Raw genomic sequence first — 6,812 nt, 5'->3', positions numbered from 1 at the left:
AATAGATCGCTCGTTTTTGGCTCGAAATTCGAACTTGTGGTTTTATTTTGCCAATATCATATTTTCTCAAGTTTTTCGCAATTCCCAAGGTCAAAGAAGCGAATTGCTTTAAAATTCCAGAGAAATAATGCGTTGTTTGGGAGAAACGTGTCAAAATGGTGTTGTAGAGCGCCATCCTGCTCTGTCTCGTTTTTTTTGTCCCGTTCTGGCGGTTCACTTTTATATTATAATCATATTTTAGCGTAATCGTATCTGAGTCTTATCACGACAGTAAAACGATATTGATAAGACAAAATAGGATAAATACGAACCATGGACGCCGTGTCATCACACACAGACCACTTTTGGTTATTTAGATACGCGTTTTTGGGAAAACTTTCGGTAAGTGAATATCGTATATTTTTATATCTTATATTGCTTGAAATGAAAATTTTGTTTACTTCCCAATTCAGTTTTGATTTTTTTTATGCTATAAATATAAAATTAGAAACGAGGACATTGATTATCTTCTGTGCAAAGCACTATCTATAAAACCAAGTAGCCAGCCTAAGAGTAATAAAATAATTTTGTAAGAAAGAATATTGATTCTATTTTTTCATTTTGGCCTAAACACTTACGTCCTCTTGCAAGGCTCTGGCCGCCTCCCACTTGGGTAAGTACTTTAGGTGCGGATTGTGAACTTCGCACCAATGAATTACTTTGCAAGAGTAGGTATGTACGTTTCCTCGCGAAGTTTTCCTCCACTATAAGCTCATGGCTCATTATTTGGTACACGTTAGTGGTATTTCGCACATTCATACCCAAAAACTCAGAAAATTTAGATATTTTAAATGCACAATTTTCCATTTCAGAGGTCATTGGTTAAACCACTAGCTAACCATAGCGTCCATATTTTATGTCAGATGGCAGACTTTTACAGCCAAATATTGAAATTTAAAAAGTAAATCAAACCCATCCATTACGCATTACGCAGGAGCTTGCGTGGCATTTATTCATAAAATACTATTTTTTTCCAGATATGCCGCCCCCACCTCCTCATCAACCCCCGCACCAGCCACCGCCTCCAGGCCCCCCTGGGCCGGGGCCCCACGACCCGCCGCCACCACACCACCCGCCCCACCATCCGCCACCACCGCACTAACAACCATCCGCCATTATGACACCATCTGATTCATAGATGGCATCACTGAGCGGCTCGTTTTTTGATTATTGGATGTTGATTTTGTTTACTGATGCTTTAATTATTTTTATGCCTGGTGTTGCAGATGTTTATGGGCGGTGGTGGTCTCTTACCATCAGGACACCCACTTGCTCGTTTGCCATCCAGTCGAATAAAAATAAATAAATAAAAAAATGTTTTGAATAAGTAAATAAATAAATTTTGATTGAATATAAATGGTTCGCTTTAATTCGCAAACTAGTACGTCAACTTGTGTTGTTAAGAAAATGGATAGGCGTATAAACATCATAAACATTAACGACTTTTAGATTATTTTGAGATATCAGAACTTACTCGTATTTTATGAAGTTTTTGCTATTTGTTATATCGATGTGCTCAATGCAACAGTATTAAGTTGATTAATTACAATTATCTTGAAGGAAAATACAGTGGTGATGCCGAATATAATTTTCTACCTTTCGGCGTCGAGACCCGTGGGGCCCTGGCGCTCTGAGTCTCTTCAAAGATCTATCAAAGAGACTCAAAGATACCACAGGAGACCGAAGAGCTGGCAGTTTCCTCGCTCAACGCATCAGTCTTGCGCTCCAGCGGGGAAATGCTGCCAGAATCTTTGGTACTCTGCGGCAGGGTCCAATTTTAGTTTTAGTTTTTTTTATTACCCTTTTCATGAGTAATCATGTTAAAAAAATATATCTTGACGTTACAATTTAGATCTAATCGTGAACTATCGTCATACCTTGGAAAGTCGAAGCCTTATTCGTTACTACGCAGCCTTTTTCTAGTAATCGATCAATGTCTCATTTATTTAAGTAGGGTTACGCATGAATACATTAAAAAACATATTACCTACGGTCTTTTCACCTGGAATTATGATATCGCCTGAACCAAGTCCGTTTTGTAGTAATTATTACCATTCAAATTTTTCCGAAGTCTACATACCTACTTCCATATTGAAGAACATTTGATCGGACTTAGATTGGTCCTCTATACCTACTCTTGCTGCTGGATATGTAGGAGTTTAAAAATGATTTCTGAGTTTTGTTATTTTGCATAATTTTGGTGGCAGTCTAGAGTCTAGACGCAAGACTTAATAAATTAATTACAGTAAATATACTACATATACACAGTTTGACACTATAATTATATCAAGTCTTCAAATAGTCTTAGTCTGGTTTTATCTGATTTATATAGTTTAGTTCACTGAATCGAATCCGCTGCAGGTAATGTATTCACAGCATAATATGTCAATGAAGTTATACCGAAGTACAATTTATTAATGGCTTGTGGCTTAGGTAGTGGTATCTTTGAAATGATTGGCTATTTAGCAGAGTGCATTTGCAAACAATTGTTTTTTCTTTTGCTTGCATGCAATCCCATGTGAATAATAATAAAGCAACCCTTAATTTCGCAGTGTACCTACAGTATATTTGTCAACATTTAACACTACTTTTATTTATGTAACCTTTTTGTTTTTCCTTTTTGTACAATAAAGAGTATAAACAAAAAACAACAAACAATTTAACTTGCTTGTTTTTTTTAAACATAGAATCACGACCTTTTTTATTTTTGTCAAATTAAGGGTTAAAGATACATCTTCTTCTCTATAAATAAAAATGAATCGTAAAATGTGTTTCTAAGCGCAAAACTCGGGAACGACTGGTCCGACTTCGCTAATTCTTTTTTTCGTTGTGTTCGTTAGGTACTGTCAGGTAAAGGTTTTTATGAAAGAAAATACAGATAAAATACAACAGGGCGAAGCTGCGGGCAACAATGCTCAGATAAGAATAAAAGTATGCCGACTGTTATCGTTACTCGTATTGGTATTAATCATACTGTTTTATATACCTATGGTCATTTAGATTTCATTAGAACGAATATTATCAGGGATTTCGCTGGAATAGCGACGGTTGAGGATAACGTCGGTGAGATAATAGTCTCAGGTGCAGCCGCCAAGCGTCAGTCAAGGGCTAGCAGTGGTCACTGACACTAGTTTTCAGCACTAATTTCAAACAATAGGTAAGAGCTTGCACTTAATTTGATATTATTTTATTATTATCAGTTTTTTCGATACTTGCGTTTTATAAAGAAGAAAGGGTTTGGACTTTATTTTAACAAAAAAAAAACTGCTTATTATAAACCAGAAAAGCATTACAGTTTCATAATTACTTAGTTACTAGTAATAAGTATTTCAAATTGTTTAATTGTTTTTTGTTTTCATATTTAATTTTCACAAAAAATATGGTAAATATAGACTCATCATTATGAAATTTTTACATATCTAATAAATTTCTTTGCGTAGAAGTAGAACATAGCTGCATTAGCTAGATTTTAACATTTAACTTTTTCCAGAATGCAACCACCGCCCTCGTTCGACCCTCATGGCCCCCACGGCCCGGGATGCCCTCCTGGCCCCCACCATCACCACCCGCCCGGCCCCCCGGGACCCCCACATCACGGACCCCCGCACCATGGTCCTCCGCACCACGGACCTCCACACGGCGGGCCCCCACATCATGGACCCCCGCACCACGGACCGCCTGGTCCTCATGGACCCCATTGCCCACCTGGACCCCATCACCACCTCCCGCAGCCTTTCTGAGAACTGGATTCTGAAGAGTGCTTAGATTACAGTTCATGACCTGAGTTATTAGAATTATACGCAGAAGCTAACCTCTTACTCATAAATGTTACATACCTGTTATAGCAAGATAATATAAATATGATTTGTTTGTCTGACAAAGGCAAACGGCAACGTGACAGATAAGAACATCCGATTTTTAAATTACCATAAACTTGATAGGCGTTTCTGAGGAAGGAGGAGGAGGAGGAGTTAAGTCTACGCTGATACTGACTGATGATGATGTAATGTGATATTGTTTATAAGTTTTATAAAAAAAAAACTATTTGTTTAGCCCATGCTTTGATTAAGTGAAATAAAATATACAGTGACACATTTTCAGAGCTAACAGAAAACCACAAGTAATGGATTGGCACAAGATAATTATATAATTCTTAATTAGATTAATTCTAATGTACCTAAATACTATTCACTATACAAGTGAGTTAGATGGTATTACCTTTTTGTTTTGCCATTAATTAACATCGATCACTTTCAGTTATCAGTATCGGGATTGTTCATATCTTATTAATAGTTTATTGCATCACTAAGTAAATAAGTGATAAAGTGTACTAATTCTGCTACAGTAAAATATCAAGAATAAGTAATAGCACAAATAAGTAGCTAATGTTATTTACCTAGTACCTATTTCCTTACCTAGTATCTATTTGCGGTGGTTCTCTGCCGTCTGGGGAAAATATTTTTCGCAAATGTTTGTTTAATTTCCCAAGTATCAAATTTCTCCGAAACCATATTATTTTCGGAACTTTTATAAAAAAACCTAACCTAACCTACTGTGCTCTATAAAACCGTAAGAAAATATTCTGAGAAAAAAAATTGGTTTCGGAGAAATTTGATAGGTACTTGGGAAATAAAACATTTGCCAAATGAAATATTTGGGGAAAAAAATTGTGCGAAACGGCAGTACACGATTTGCAGTAGATATAATGCAAGTAACTTAACGTAGTGTAGGGCGTCCTGAGGCACGGTGGACGGACGACCTTAAGGGGGTCGCTGGCGGCGAGGGGCTGAAGACAGTGTTGTGGCGTGCCATGGAAGAGGCCTATGTCCAGCAGTGAACTGCTGTAGGCTGATGATGATGATAATGCAAGTATGTTTTATTAAAGAAAATAAGTTGGGTAATGACATAGTAAAAGAGGAGAAGTATGTGAACCCGACCCTTTAGGAGACTTAACTGTCTACTCCGGCGCGAATGCTTAAGATTGTCGATGTCTATTTTAGATTAATTACCTACAGGCAAATAATTATAGTACGAAAGTTAACTTAAAATTGTCTTATGTGTGTGTCTAGACAATCAAGATTCTATGCCGTTATATTATTATTACTAGCTTTTGCCTGCGGCTTCGCCCGCGTGGAATTCGGTTATCGCACGCTGTTCCCGGGAACTGTGCATTTTTCACTACACAACTAAGTACTACACTACTACTATTACTAAGGACTTAAGTCATCGACATAGCTCACCGGATAAGCAAACTGAAGTGGCAGTGGGCCGGCCATATCAGCCGAAGAACCGATAACCGCTGGGGCAAACGAGTTCTTGAGTGGAGACCGCGAATCGGCAAGCGTGGCGTAGGGCGCCCTCAGACTAGGTGAAGCGATGATCTTCGCAGGTTAGCTGGCAAGAACTGGATGAGACTGGCCGAGGATCGTGCTCAGTGGCGTGCGACTGGAGAGGCCTATGTCCAGCAGTGGACTAAGATAGGCCGATGGTGATGATGATGATGTGCATTTTTCTGTGATAAAACGTAGGCTATGTCACTCTCTGGCCCATAAACTATCTTTATGCCAAAAATCACGTCGATCCGTCGCTCCGTTTCGACGTGAAAGACGGACAAACATACAAACACACACACTTTCGCATTTATAAGTAGTATGGATTATTATTATACTAAATTTAAAAATATTATTTATAAATTCGCCAAAGTGGTGATGGCGACTGTGTACATACTAGTCATGTTTACCTACACACACATAATACTATAACTATATTGTTTATAGGTAGGTAGGTATCTACTATTTTTTCATGTGTCCCTGCACGAAACTATTACACTACACTTATATACTACTAATTTACAACTATACTTACAAAAAATACGTAAGTACGAGTACGCGCGAACGTAAAAGGTGATCATCTCGCTAAGCGAGCGCAAGATGAACGAGCTAAAATCATAACATACGGCACCGATGGCAGCGCAGCCTTGACTACAGAAAATTTAATCTTCCTTAAATTATCAGTGTGTGCGTGCGGCAGGTGCGTGCGTGCCGTCGCGAACCGGCGCGCACACGTTTAAGCCGCGCGATATACTTTTGTTTGTAGTGCTTGTACTTCTCTTTTACTATAAGTAATTATGTGCTTTCTTATTCCTTGAAATAGCCTAAGTAACTAAACACCTGAAAGATTCTTTCCTGTCTATGGCCCTTTTTTATTCGGACCTAAAGTCTCAAGCATATACGTTTCTGTATTCCTATAATTTATTAATTTATTTATTATCCTAGTGGTTCGAATTATGACTTTTCTAGTAGATCGTGCTTGTGTGCATCTCAGAAATTTTCCAAATTAATGTTACGAAATTACATTTATTAATAGTTGCATATTTGCTGGTCTATGTTTCGTTTGTCTTATTTTCTTAAGTTTTTTTTCTATATTGTACCGTTTTTTGCCCAAATAAACATTAAACATTTATTTATGACGAGTTTTATGGTGAAGAAAAACATCACAAGCAAGCAGCAAGCAATTCATTTGAGAGTATAAAGTTTCCAAGTTTCTACTTACATACTATTAATATTTTAATATCGCAAGTATGCTAACTAGCATAACTACAACATAACGACCGACCTAACCTATAAAGTAATTCCGCTTCATCGCAACAATGGCAATCCATTAAAATTGTTTGCGGTAGCGTTTGTTTGAAGCGGCCTCATGAAAATGCTATTTACTTATTGCGCTCCGTTTACTTACAAGGTATTTAGGTTTGTGTCGTCTGTTCTCTGTTT

General features: G+C 37.6%; 1 long non-coding RNA gene across 1 annotated transcript; it reads right to left on the bottom strand.

The window, feature by feature from the left end:
- Positions 1-4,071: 4,071 nt before the first annotated feature.
- On the bottom strand, positions 4,072-6,544 carry LOC141436074 (uncharacterized). Its single transcript, XR_012452259.1, has 2 exons — positions 5,905-6,544; positions 4,072-5,551 (listed from the first exon to the last, which is right to left on the bottom strand). It is a non-coding gene; the product is annotated as an uncharacterized lncRNA (long non-coding RNA).
- Positions 6,545-6,812: the final 268 nt, after the last annotated feature.

The sequence above is a fragment of the Choristoneura fumiferana genome, chromosome 16, assembly GCF_025370935.1.
Source record: "Choristoneura fumiferana chromosome 16, NRCan_CFum_1, whole genome shotgun sequence".
Classification (NCBI taxonomy): Eukaryota; Metazoa; Arthropoda; class Insecta; order Lepidoptera; family Tortricidae; genus Choristoneura; species Choristoneura fumiferana.
This window is presented reverse-complemented; position numbering and strand designations above follow the sequence as displayed.